This window comes from Motacilla alba, chromosome 4 (assembly GCF_015832195.1).
Source record: "Motacilla alba alba isolate MOTALB_02 chromosome 4, Motacilla_alba_V1.0_pri, whole genome shotgun sequence".
Taxonomy (NCBI): Eukaryota; Metazoa; Chordata; class Aves; order Passeriformes; family Motacillidae; genus Motacilla; species Motacilla alba.
In genome coordinates, this window is record NC_052019.1 from 33,149,311 (window position 1) to 33,164,329 (window position 15,019).

Consider the following 15,019-nt stretch of genomic DNA (forward strand, 5'->3'; position numbering starts at 1 on the left):
TTCTGTAGCAGATCTGTTGCAGTTTGATTCATTCGCTGCATACAGTTACAACGGCACATCTAAAAATCAGAGATAAACAGTATTAATTTTTAATATATGGCTTAGTAACCTGTTGTGAACTCAGACATTTCAGCATCTGCAGTGAGTTTTTAAAATTTAAAAATTATCATTATTTTGGAATACAGAGAAGTCACATTTTCAAATCAGATTACTATACAAATAATGCATAGGAATTTTCCAGCTGTGTTTTAGATAACTTTGCCTCTTTTACAGTATTGTTAAGAATACTACAAAACTGTAATTTTGTCATCAAGGAAAGCTCACACATTTTAAAAGGTGATTGTTGCATAAATTGTGTGTCACAAGCATCGGTAAGGGACTGCAGTGAATTTTCGTAGTGATTGAACATGGCTCTGCTATTCCAAAGGGTCTGTGTAAAACATCTAAGTCCTCACACCCAGCGCCTACCATCAAAACATCCGTTCTGTTTGCCAAGTGTGACATGCCAGAGTGTTCTGAGATAGAGGAAACAGAATATCTTTAAGTATCTACCAGTACATGATGCTTCCTTCTGGCCTGGAGCCCCACTCTTCTGGACTGACATATCCTAAGCAGCTGCACCAGCATGCAACACATCAGGCAATACTCAAACTCACATTAGATAATCACCAGAGATCTGTCGCACATGTTGAAGAAGGACGCACCACAATGCGCACTCCACTACCTTGAAAATGATTACTGTTCAAGAGAGATGTGACTTACTGACCACACTGTAAGACAGTGAAGTATGCAGTATGCTTAAAGTAGAACTAGCTGAGTACAGTCTCTAATAGAGAATGAACATTTCCAAGCAAATTTCTCCGCATAATTCAAAAATGTCACTTCCCTTCCCTGGGAAATGGCAACTCAACAGACAAAAAGCTGGCTGCAACACTGGGAAAATTTGTCAGGAGACAAGGAGGTAATTTCAAAATATGATAGTGCTAATATTATAATTACTATTATTATAAAAATGCCTATAAAATGTAATAGAAGTTAAGATTAATAAACTGTTCAAAATCAAAGATCAGTCATGTAAAAACATTCCTACTGAAATTGCTGTATAAGGGTAAATATGAAGCTGTGGATTTTCGCTGGAGAATTAAGCCAATACATCCTGCACTGCTTGCAAAGTCTTCAGTGTGCTCCCATCCAGGGAAAATAAAATGGCTTAATTTCAGAGATATTATGACCAGTTTTCTAATTTTGTAAAGATTATGAGATATTTATGGATAGCAAACATGGGAATCAAAACTAATGGTGTTCATTCAGTTGAAACAACAAAACTACCTGAGACAGTTGAAAATATCCTTTTCTAAGTTCTGGAAATGTAAGTCCCAAAGTTTCTGAAAGAATATCTTAGTTTAAAATTTCACAGTTGAAAACAAGAGCATGACACAAATATAACTGGGTAATCAACGTTCCAACATAAAGGTGTTCTAATCTTCTACTTATTTTTATTTAAAACGCTATGTTTGTAATTATAGAATGCAGATTATTATGCAGATTAAATAACTGAAAATTTAAACAAAACAGATAATGAAAATTTGTTCAAAATCAAAAAAGCAGGTTATGTAATTTCAATACATAAACTGTTTGGGGTTTTTTCAACACTAATTATGTCAGTAATGTAAACAGCTTGAAATGCTCTTAAGCTATTTCTCCAATATATTTTTTAATGAATATACATGATTATTCTCATAGTTTAAATTAATTTCTAATATTAGTTTTTAATTTGTAATAGTAAGTAAGTGACAATATTGATTAAGTACCTGGCTATACACATTCCCAAAGCTGCCATTAAAATTATGAGAAAGCACTCTAAAATATTGAGGGGGACTTTGTGACAGCTATAGCTAAGCTGCAACAGCTTTAGCTGCAACATAGCTAAAATACAAAAACATTTAATTAGGTTACCGCAAAGATAGAAGAAAATCCTTCAAGTCTAATCAAACATGAGAGAAGGCACTTTGAATAGAAGCCATGGACTACCCCTGCCCTTGTTGTTGAAACTACACTGCAGAGAGCTATACTTCTTATGGTCACTTTACACTTGTTTCCTTTTGCAGTCACAAATTAGTAAGCAGAAGCAAATAACAGAACAAAAAAGAACTGAAAATAAGGAATTGATTTACAGCAAAATAAAATGCAATAGCTAAGCAGGGGAAGAGTAGTTGCCTTGAAGCTGTATGGTATGTCAGTAAGAAATAGCAGCATCTCAAGTTGCAGCTCAGAGAGACTTTCACAAATGACACTGGCCCACCTGCTGTATGTCATTTTACAGCAATTCCACAAGCATTTGAATACAATGGAATACTCATCATCTTCATGTAAAATGCATGACAAAAGTCCCTCTGCTTAAATTGCATAATACCATGAGCAGAAATAAGGAAGGTGCCTTTTTTCTACAGTTTGTATAAGAAATAAACCAGCTAGAAATCCTACACCTAGCTCACTTAACATGGTATATTTGGTAGGATTTTTGAATATTGAAGGATGCAATGGAAATATGAGGAAACTGTATTTCCAGATAAAATAAAATTACAAAAATAAAGAAAGTCTAAAGAATAGCTTTGAAGTGCATAACAAAAATCCCTGTTTTACCTAGTGTTTATCAAGGGCACATCCTATGAGGAAATTAATTGGGGGTCTGTAGGACCAGAAACACTGATGTTGGAAAGGATAATTTCTAAAATATGAAGATAAAAATGAGCCATTTTGTTAATATTTTACAGAACGCAATCTAATAATAAATCTTAAAATGTAAATCAGATGAAAGAAAAGTGGGAACTGTGATTATACCAAGACTTTTGGAAATCATCAAAGACTGAATTTTAAGTCTACATGGCAAATAGTAGAAGCTATATTACAGAAATTTGTTGTATTCCCACAGATATACTCAAGGTAAAGACAGAGATTTATGATTCAGGAAAGAGGGGTCAAAGAAGATACCTTCCCACTATGGGGACATGAAGGGATGGTAAAGAAACGTTTGCTCAAAAAGTATCACTACCTGATGAAAAAAACTTGAGAGTAAAGCTTGCAACTTTTTGCGGAAGGAGTATGTATTCTATGAGGAAAATATAAAAAGCTCCCAGTGTTCATTCTCTGTCTCTCTCAAAGCCAAGTCCAGGAAATTGTAGACCACAGACCACAAAACATTCTGAGTTGTAAGGGACACATAAGAGTCATGGAGTCCACCTCTTAAGTGAATGGCTCAAGCAGGGATTGAACACGCTCCCATGGTGGTATCATGCTGCAAGCAGCTGTCAAATCCAACCACAAAACAAAGGAGAGGAACAGGTGAGCGTGTACAACCCTGTGCCCCACAGGGGTACTATTGTCACAAACTATCTGAAAAAAAAGTAGCTGCTCTATTTTTTACCATTTAAGAAATTAAAAAAAAATAATTAGCTTAAGAGAAATCATAAAAATTAGCTTCACAAAATTAAAATTAATAGTTTCTCCTTTCTATATACTATACCTACTGTACTATGTCTTTATAGCACAAAATGATTACCTTACATGTGGAATTATTATCATATGATTACAGATATGAGGAGGGAAGATCCCTTCAGTTTTGATGTAGAGAGGTATCAATGCTGAATTTTCTGTTACCTTCTATATTCTATTTTTGCTAGATATTCAAATAATAATAATGCAAAAATCCACATCAGCTGCATATGAGAAACAGACACTTATCTTTTATTGAGACGGCTTTAGATTCATTTGTTCACTTCTGTGTAACCTAAAATTTTTGATTTTTTTAATACTAGGTTTTACTTTATAGTAAAGACTTAACCATTTTTGTATTTAAAAACAACTGAACATAATCGGATTACTGAGAATTTAGAAGTGTTTTCATGTCCCATACTTTACATGCATTTTTAATAACCATTTGTTATTACTGTTCTGTAATATGGAAATCCATATTATTGTTAATATTGCACAAATTCACAACTAATCACATTATAGCACCAAAGGAACAATTATAGTATGTGAATGTGTATAAAGATTAATATACATATCCTAATAAATCTCAGCTGACCCATTAATGTATAATGGGCCCAAAGGAGGCCTCATATCCTAGGTATATAAATGGCACATTTCTTTCCTCCTCCCCTCCTTTCCTCATTTTGTTTTATATGTACAAACTGCCATAAAAGGAAAATTAAGCCATACAAAACCACTCTGAAGCATCAAGAGGCTAATCAAAAGCACAAACCACTTTCTTTTCTTATTATACTACAAGAATCACGTTAATATTTGACATGCATGTACAATGAGGTGGGTTTTTTTTCCTCTTCCTTTTGAGAATAAGGCTTCTGAAATTGTGGACAGGCATCTATCCCATATGCACTCCACAAGGAGTAGCTATTACACAAGTGGGTTAGGGGGGGAACTTCCAGTTTTAATTGTAAATTATAACGGCTTGTTCTTTGTTTAGGGGTGATACCTCCAACTGTTTCAATTAAATCTCTTGTAGTTTAAAATGAAAGAAAAAAGAGACAAATGATCCTTTTTGTTATGTAAGATATGCCTTACAATATCACTACATAGTGACAACTCCTTGTCCTCCTGTCACATCCTGTCCCTTAGACCATGCTGCAGAAAAGCAATTTTCTGCCTCAAAAGCACTCTATTTTTTAAGTTTGTCTCTGGGCAATTTTCAGGTCTACTAGAGCTGCACAACTGTATACAGATGAGAAAGACCCAAAATAGGGCAATTTATTTGATTCCTCCTCTTCAAAACATTTAGCTGAGATTGCATATCCAACAGAGAAACCCCAACAAGAATATTCAGAGATGACCTGCAGTGACACACATCTCTTTTCCACAAAAAAATTTGCATTAAACATCTTCTCCAGACTTCTCAGAAAGTCTAGATTTGACTTTTGTTTAATATGACCTTTAACACAAATATTTCCTACAATATTATCAGCTAATTTCTTTTTTAAAGGAAACTGAAAGAACCGGTCAGTTAAATAAAACATTTATGGAGTTTTTCAGAGAAAAAAAAATTTTGTGGGCCTTTCCATTCTTTAATTTCTTTTCTTTTTTTTTTTTTTTTTTAAGATTAAATGCATTTATTTGAATCCAGTTCCTCTCTTGTTAGAAAGTAAAGAAACACTTGGATGGGAAAATACATCCTTCAAGCGTTCTGCTTCTGGTAACCTAGCATTTACCAATGCCTGAAGCTCATTTGAACCTCAGTATTCCCCTGGTACAGCTCTGCCCTAACACAGTAAGGGCACTTCTCAACAGAGCAAAGGCCTAGCCTTCATAACCACCCACAAGTTGAAAACTACTTTTCCTGTATGAAAGCATTTAAGGAATTAAGATAGCTTCAAGATTGGGACCTTAGTTTGCTATGAATGTAACATTCACTAATGTATCATCTGAGGCAAAAACTTGACAATAGTTTTGAGACTTTTCATGGAGCTAAGTGAATTTTCAAATCTGAAATAAACCATGGGTTCTTCAGTGTTCAAAATCATGTTCAAATTTGCAAACTACAGTTTTTAAAATTTCAAACCAGAGTGATAGCTCATTTAGCCCTGAAGACATAAAATGATCTATTTCATTTCTCTGTTATTGTATTTTTAATTGATTGATGTGCACACTTAATTTCAGAATTTCATGCCAACACACAAATCAATTATGTATTAAAAATCACTATTAATATGGGCATCGGAAAATGGTAAAGCATAAAGTATGTCTATAACCTTATATGATTCTGATTAGACCGCATCAGCAAAGCACGAGTTTTCTTTGCTAGTATGATAAAGATCTTTAGTATGAATGAATTTTGAATTTTTATTTACCTGGTAGGTCAGTATATTCAAAATTTAACTGAGAGGGAAACAGCCTTTTTCTTTCTTTTTCTAAGGTAGAGAAGTAGGTTTGGATTGGAAGGGATCTTAAAGATCGTCTTGTTCAAACCCGCCTGCCACAAACAGTGACACTTCCCACTAGACCAGGTTACTCAGAGCCCAATCCAGCCTGGCCTTGAACACCTCCAGGGATGTGGATTCCATAACCTCTCTGGGCAACCTGCTCCACTGCCTCATCACCCTCACAGTAAAGAATTTCCTCCTAATATCCAAATATCTAAATCTAAACCTATCCTCTTTACGTTTAAAGCCATTAGCCCTTGTCCTATCACTTGGCCAAGAAGATAGAATCTGGCTCCTGTTGTGTCTGTCTGAATTTCCCTTTTATACTGGCCCACAGAGTCTGTGCAAGCACACACAAACTGGATTGCATCGGAGATGAGAGAAATCTAGCACTAGCACTAGAGAATTTGATTGAAGGCTAATCTGATTTCCAGATATGCTTAAATTCATGCTTTAAATTACTGGGGTGAAAATTTGTTCACATATATTGCTGTGGACACATAAGAGAGGAAGACCTTTATGATTTAGGCCTTTAAATCTGCAAGTGCTAATGTTACCTTAGCACATCTTGCATTCAGTTCCCGAGCTAGTACTGTAAAATATGGTAACACAATTGTGTATAGTCTAACACAGAGATTGATAAAACTGTAAACCATGAAAATCTTGCAAGTGGCTGAAGTGGGACAGTAAAAGAATATAATTCTTTTAAAGTATTTTCATCTCTGAGATATGCTTAAGACTGTTTTAATACTTAGCCATGCAAGAAACTCATTAATGTAGATGCAGCTGGCTGGCAAACCTTCAGTTTGGTTGCGGGTTGCTGTCAGTTGGTCACAGCTCGCTGATGATTCAAAAGTCTAAGTGCAAACTGATGCTCCATTCATTTTGCTTTAACAGTAATGCAATGGCTATGTCAATCAAAAGTTACCAGGAATAAAAGCAACAACTGGTACTTAAAAAACACAACTCCTTAGCCTTAAATTCCTAATTTTTGCCGATTAATTACATTCTATTTGTTCATATATTTTTTGCTGTTTTGGTATGGATAACTAGCATGTATTCAAAACCAGAATATCATTTACACCAAAGAGTCACAGGAATTACTTCACAGCAAATCTGTCTATTGCCAGACCACTTTAATAATGTACAGGTAAAGTTTCTTTAAATACATCTTACACAGTCAAGGGTCCAATATGTCTTTTAATCATAATTTTGTGAAGCAAACAGAAAAGCATGAATAGAAAAGCTGTATACCTGACAGAAAGAGATTGAGTACTGAAGGAAAAAAAAGCCCTAATTGAATGATTCATGTCCCTGACATGAATCCCTGGATTCATGTGAAGCAAAGTGCACTGTGGGATATAGAAGATATCTTTTTTCCTTACGAGTAAGGTTAAAAAAAAGAAAAAAAAAAAAAGGCAAGTTTTAAAAGTGTATTTGCTTCCAAAGGCTTGTATCTATAACATACAAAACCAAATAACATCTTAATTCTATTTTATGGGAGTTTTAGGTAACCTTCATTAAGGCTACCTAAATGACTTCATTAAGTCAACATTTTCTCTGTTACAAAAAGTCAATCTCTTCAGTTGAAAGGTCTTTTTCCAATGACTATTCAGTAAAAAAATGCATGAGCAGTTCTTAAAACTGATACTGGGACCTCTCCTTTCTTCTCTATGGAGACTGTACTAACCACAAGGCTGCAGTTGTGTTCCTCTGATCCTTCTATTCCCTTTCATTTCCTAAAGTTTCTCAACATTAGTGATGAACAGAGGAGACTTCTTTAAGAATGGTGTCTAGACTGTGTGTCTAAATGGAACTTGTTCAGAAGCTTGATTTCCTTTCGATCCCATGGTGGGACAGCCAACGCCTGACACCAGAGATGCACAGACTGACATAGCATGGACAGAATTCTAAGGCTATGAATGGCAACTGAGCTAAAGCTTTAGTTATTAATATGGGCACCCTTAACCTTGTGAATGTTCTCACATTTACTCTACTTCTAATCAGCTGCAACTCCTGCTCTGACAAAGATGCCTCTTGGTAGCCCAAAAGGATGAGATTTGTGGCACATCTCTCATCTCCACACTTAGGGCACAGCTCCTTTTAGCATTTTATGCTGAAACTTGTCACAGTTCACAGCACATAATACAGAGTTGGGTGACAGTCCAAGTAGCAGATGCTTGAAACCTAGGTGATGTCATCATTCTCTGTGGTAGTCATACACAAGTCTCTTATTAAAGTCACCGTAAAATCATAAAATTCACAGTTTCATAAGCACAAATCTTTAGTTAATAGTGCATCTGGTCTGAACTAAAATTAAAATAAGAATCAGTTTCTTTTGACATAAAATAGAAAGCAAAAAGAGAAGAAACAAACAACAGAAAACAAATTTATAAAATATTTTCTTCCCTCCTCTTGCAAAAAGACATCTGAATAACGATGACTTTACTTTAACTTTGCTGTGTAATTGTAACCAAGTAACAAGAATAGATGCATAATAACTTTGACCTGGATGTTTGAATAGCAGATCAGACAGCTACCGAATTACCTGAAAGTATTACCATATGAAGAGCTTGTGCTTCCTAAATGCTGTCACTCAAAAGGCTTTTGGCATCTTTTCAGAGCCCTCTCATTTACTTCCTTTACACAGGAGTAAACTCAGATTGCCTCATATTTTCACAGACAAAATTACAACACCATTCAGATTTTAAAGTTTTCCTTGTACTCAAACAAATCATATAGTCAAAATTATATTTACCTTAGAAAAGGATTCACTTATGTTCATGATTTTCATATGTGCATATAATTTCTTCTATGTAGTTAGCAATGTGCTAAAATTAATTTTTATGACAGATCTGAGGAATTGCAGATGTTATTCAAGTACTTACCAGCATTTTTGTGATTTTATATTTTATGAGTCAGAATTATTTATTAATTTCTTTCATCTCCGAACATTTCATGTAAACAATCACTAACAAGTCTTCTCAATTCTTAGTGGTTAATTAGACTGCACATGAGCATTTGGGACTACATAGCTAAATAATCACTGTAAAATCTCAAGTAAACCTCAGTAATTCACTTTAACATACTTTTCAATTTAAAAACCTTGGACAGGAAGAATAATTTTATTTTATCTGCTATTTGAACAAACAAAATATCTAAAAAGGAATTAAGAATTATAGTATCATTCACAAAAACCTGCTGTTTAATTAAAAAATCCCAAAAATTTGTGGAAACTTTTTTTTTTAATTGAGCTGTCTCTCATTCCCTGTCTCAACATGAGGATCCCAGATATTTCTTGTATCTTTTTTAATGCCTGCATATTTTAGCCTTAGCTAAGGCTAAACCTGCAGTCTGTATGTATGTCCTATCTCCCTTCACCTAGCAATTTTTTAGCTGGGTGATTGTCAAGTGTTAAGCAAATCGGAGAAAAACAGCAAGTCTTAAAGGTAATTAAGACCCTTAGAAGTTTCAAGGATGGAGATCTAAATTAATATCCCCAGGGACAGGAATAAGGATAGGAGATGGCTGGGCTACTCAGCATTCAGGGAGCCGCAGACTAAGCACAGCTCTATTGTTTCCCAGGCAAAGAGGGTAGGTAACAAGAGCAATAGGGAGATCAGAGTTAAGGTTGAAATTGGTGATCTTAGAGTACAAAGAAAACAGAGCTGGCTTTATTAGTTCTACCTCCTCAAACATCAAGTTTTTACTAGTTGGCAGACTATGCCAATTCTCTATGACCCCAGTTTCATCAGACTCCAAAGAGTTTAGATACAAAAAAACCCAAACAAACCACAACTAAGAAAATCCATAAAGGTTGAAAGAAAAATGTGCATTACTTTACAACAAAGTCATTTACTTAAGGGAAAGCAACACTCTCTAAGACTAATGACAGTTAATATTTCTGGAAGTTAATGCACTGTGCATATTCAATGGATAGTCGAACCAGAAATGTCTTCATAAAATTTCAGAGCTACAGGCTACTCAGGGGTAAACTTGCCTTTAAAAGTTCTGTGTTAGAATTCACATTGAATTTTTTTACCAAATGCCTGACAAATAGTTGAGGTTTTAAGAAAAACCAGTAAAATAATCAGAGATGGATTATGCCCAGTCTGACAAAATAGGTTAAAACCAAAATGTGTTTAATACCACTTTCTTCACATAGAGGGAATATTTACATTTATACAATATTTAATCTATTTATCAATGTATGTCTCTATTTTTTTAATTAAGGCCCTTTACCCTTTGTAAAATATCAAATTTAAAGAAAATATCAAATATGTGCAAAAGGCAATAGAGGCAGTGAATTACTGAATCTAGAACCATCTGGTGGATCACACTGAAGCACATGGTTGTATAAAAAAGAAATTAAAACAGGGAAATATAATCTTACATATTTTTTGCATACTTGGTCACTTATTTCTAATCTGGATGTAGTCAGAAGTAAAAAAGCCACCTTTTTCTTGACCTAACTATATAACTATAATGCTATATACTGATAAATGCTTATGATTATATTTGATCCTTTCAGGTAACATCCTAACTTCCACAAAGATTCTTCACTCTCCTTGTAAGGACAAAGCAGTTGCTGTGCAAAAGACTTTATAATCACACGTTATTAGTATATAATCACCTGTTATTAGTATACCAGCTGCTCTTGCAAGATTTTCAAAAAATGTCACCATAACTTAAAATAATGAGTTGTGAACTGTATGCCTATACTTGGAATCTGGCATAGAAAGAGGAACAAAATCAGGGTCCTTAATTGTTGGACTGTGTATAGTTCTGTCCTGCCCATTTTAAAAGAAAGAAGCTACATATGCAAAATATCATAGTCTGATCAAACAGCAAGATATTCCATAAAGCTACTGTGAATCGATAAAACATCCTCTAAAGATATAAAAGATGAGTTGACAGAGAAGTTCAAAATGGAAACACAGCTAAAGGAGGTCTTTCTCAAAAGATGAATGTTCTCTTATTGCTTCACATTTTAAATGGTACATAGCCTTACCATCATATGTGACTAAACTAAATGTTTGGGGTTTGAGTACCACAATGTTACTAGACAAAAAGCTGTAGCAAGTGTATTCATAAACTTCTTTTTTTTTTTTTTAAGCTGTTATTACAATGATCCCATCCAAGACTGAAGACCTACTTCCATTCTAACAGATTCACACAAATCCTCAACTCAGCTCCTGATATTGATACCTGTGTACCTGTACCCAAATTCACATAAGTTGATACAGAAACAAAGAAAGAACATTTATAGAGCATACACATTTATGGAATTCTATTAAATTCTTCCCCTCTTCTTTCTCTTCATTTTCTCCCCTGATTACAAGTAGTCACAGAAATAAGTGACAATTCGAACACATACTTGAGAAACTTATAAATAGCACCACTGTTCACTCTTTAAGCAGAGAGACAGATATAATAGGTACACCAGCCTTTCCTTTTCCTGAAAATGTTCCATTAATCAAAAGGCATTATTTTATTAGGCTGATGCCATAATGTTGCTATTAGTATTTCTTTTGAAGATGCTCTAGTCCTTTAAACTGACATACTTCTAGTACCCATCTGGTTAAGGGAAGAAAAAGAAAAAAAATAACATTACACATCATATAGTCATAAATGATAGGTCACTTTTGTCTGAATAGGAGATGATTTCAATACATAGTTAATAATGAAGGACAGCCAAGTGATTTTCTTGTCCATGTCTTAGTTTTAATACATGTAACCAACACTTAAATAATTTGCAGTCTTAGATTCATCACTTATTTACAGCTTCTAAACTGTTCCAAGCAAGGTTAAATATTTTCTGGTATCTGTTCCTGTACTTTATGCTGTTATGTTTCATGATACTGTAAATATTCCTGAGCCATGAGTGACTATTTCAGTATCTACACATCTGGTTTTGAGACTGAAAATTTCTCAATCTCAAGTGGAGTAAATCTGCTGTGATAGCCTCAAATGACCTGAAAAGCTTTTTCGGTGCTAACTATGGAACTTAGCCTTGTGGAACTACTAAAATTATGACATCATCCCTGGACTGCCCTGAAGGTATCAGAATTTCTGCAGTGCTGTGATTTCACTCTGTGCATACTTCCCAAACCAGAAAGAATTAAAAGGCCTCTAATTATCTTCCTTAATTCCTACACTTGGGAAACTTTCATCTTGACATATTTGGGGTGTTACGATAAATTCATAGAATTCCAGACCTCTTAGCCATAAGAAAGTAACAGCAAGAAAGGAAAAATCTTTTCTACTCTCAGGAAATACTTCTCTCTGTAAAGCAGAGAAAGGCTGGTTCTTATAGTTTGAACATGGTAGTTAGCACATGATAGAGTTCCATAAATGCTTATAAGTCTAGAGAAATCAGTGATGTTAAATAACTCGTTATTATTTAAAGAAGGGAAAAATCCCCCCTCCCCAAGAAACACCTACACATGTGGATTTTTTTGAAACTGAGAAAATGGAAACCCCTCAGGTCAACACAGCTTTTTGAAACAAGTTTCTTTGCACAAAGGAGCTGCTTTCCCCATGTGGTCACTCACCAATATTTATGAGGGAAGGTCACTTGGAATGCCACCAGCAGATGAAAAACAGGAGGAGAGGAGGGGTTTTCTGTCTTCACTGAGCTGGGTGATTCTGCCAAAGTGATAGCCGACATTGACATTACACAAGGGAAAGGTTGGCGTAGTCTCACAGTCCCAGCTCTGCTGCAGAAACAAAACAAAACAAAACCAGTGTATACTTTTCAAATAAGCGTAATGTCAAAACATTAAAAGTCCGATCTCTGGCATATAAATGACACTTTAACCTTGCCTTTGAAATAGCTATCTCAAATCTGCTTTAAAAATAAGATTTAAAAAGACCCCTATGGAATAAAATGTTCTTCCATAAAATTAATCAATCATTTTAAGGGTTTAGTGCAAAGAAATGACCATAAACATCTTATGTGCTCAGCTGGTGGTAGAAGGCAGACAAAAATTATAATTCTGATAAAAATGAGGAAAAGCTGAGATTTGAAGGTAAGATTGCATGCAGAATACATGGCAGGGAATGACAGGAAATTTTATGGGTGAACGTGGCCTATGGAAAACTTAAGGGAAAATTGAAGGATTAATGAGAGGTCTCCATTAATTTTTTTATTTATTTCATTTTCTTAGCATCTGTGTGAATTTTTACCTATACGTCTTATACGTCCTAAAAGAAAAAACTGTGATGAATAAATAAACAGCTCTAGAAATCTTCAATAGGGTCCTTTACCTTGCAGGGAATATTATCACTGGCTTTTGATACAATTTCTGCTGCAGGGAAAGACTTTCAAAGCTCAGAATGCTGAAGTATTGCCAGGCACTCAAAGACCCCCTGCTGTGCGCGTCAAACTAAGAAATCTCTCTGAACTTGTCGAATTAAAAGTCATCTCTCTCTCTCTGTAACCCCTGCATGAGCTGGGAAGCTCTGTCCTCATTTTTTCAGGCCTTCCACAATAAACAAATGGAGCCTGAAGCATCTTTATTCTTTTCAGGCACATAATTAAAATTCTTTTAAAAATGTAATTGAAGGCAATGAATTTCAAAAGGAGGTTCTAGTTAATAACAAGGCTAGAACAGTTTCAGTAGGCCATACTACTTTACCATTCAATTTTCTTTCAAAGGTAAAAGCAAAACAGCTTGTTATGATTCTGGGTGTAATTTTTTTCTTTTTTTTTTTTAAATTTTGTTTGTACATCAATAGTTAGCACCAAACCTAAACATCTCAGCAGGATTTATACTTTCTGGAATGTCATAAGACTTAATTACTGAAAGAGCAAAGAGAAGTATACTCTAAAAATATGAGTAAAGCAGAAAATCATCTTGTTTTATCAAAATCATTATTTATATATCCCCTAAAAATTAAATAATATACTTATTGAAGTATTTTTATTTTCTTGGCAACCCTCTTTTATTAAATAAATATTCACAACCTTTCAAATCTTTAGAAATCTGATAATGCATAGAATGGTAATTCTCTGTGATGACTATTGCTGTAAAACATTGTAACAACTGGTTACAATACATGTTTGATGTTACCAAGAAAAGAGCAAGTGCTGATATAATTAATGATCTCAAATGAATATAAAAGGAACAAAAACTATCTCCCTGGATTTGAATCCCAGGGATTATCATACAAAATTTACTTAAAGGAGGCAGGAGACAAGACAGTGTTTCAGAAAGTCATTTCTAAGGTGACTTCCTAGAGAGCTTAAAATCTAAAGCAATTTTATTTTTTAAATATCTATTTTAGAGTGATTTTCAGGACCCCTCTCTGTTGCAAGCAAAAAGATTCCGTTTTCACCTGTTTCCTCCATGCTGTGTTTTTAAAACTGATACTTCTGGCTATAAATGACCATATGAAATGTATTTTTTTAGAGTTTTCCCTAGAGAAACTCGAGATGGAGATGTTTTAAGGAACGTTATTTACAGTTCTTGTAAGCCAAAAAAGGTGTAGTAAGGAAGCACTACTCCCACAACTTCTGGGTAGTACTTTGCCTCTGATAGCTATGATGCCTCTGGGAGACCTGAGACAACACAGCAAACAAAGCTGCTTTTCATCCTTGGAGGGGCAAGCACAGTATGTGTTCTGCATGGGTCAACAACTGTTCTGACTAGTAGAGAGGTAGAAAAAGGACCCAGTCAGCTCAACTGGAAAAGGCAATGACAAAGCAGATCTAGCAGGAGTGAACTAGGGGTTTGACCACACCTTCAAGTAATACCTCTTCAAGTCAGATATTATTTATTTCCTGGGGTTTTGGTTTTGTTTTTGTTTTATGTAAAACCTGGGTGCAGCATAGGGCACAGTCCATTCCAGAGGTCATGCTGAACAGGCAATACAGAAAACAATGGACCAAGATTGACCCTCTCTATTTTCTTCAGTTGTCTCACATTACATCAGCAGGTTGGAAACAGTCACATTCCCACATGCCTTCATTTCACACCCAGAACATATAACATACAACTTTCACAAATTGCGCAGAGCCCACCCATTATGCTTCAATCTGGAAAAAAAATCATAACAAATGATGGCCATATCTTAGATCC

The 15,019-nt window shown here is 34.8% G+C and overlaps 1 protein-coding gene across 28 annotated transcripts in view; it reads right to left on the reverse strand.

Moving 5' to 3' along the window:
- The window catches only part of TENM3 (teneurin transmembrane protein 3), a 1,291,416-nt gene that overhangs the window by 781,705 nt on the left and 494,692 nt on the right, over window positions 1-15,019 (reverse strand). For 26 of the 28 annotated variants that reach the window (XM_038135908.1, XM_038135907.1, XM_038135906.1 and 23 more), the window contains one exon: window positions 12,491-12,655. The gene's annotated coding sequence lies outside the window, so the exon portion shown is untranslated. The remainder of the gene's footprint in view (window positions 1-12,490; window positions 12,656-15,019) is intronic. The other 2 variants (XM_038135903.1, XM_038135904.1) reach the window with 1 other exon arrangement.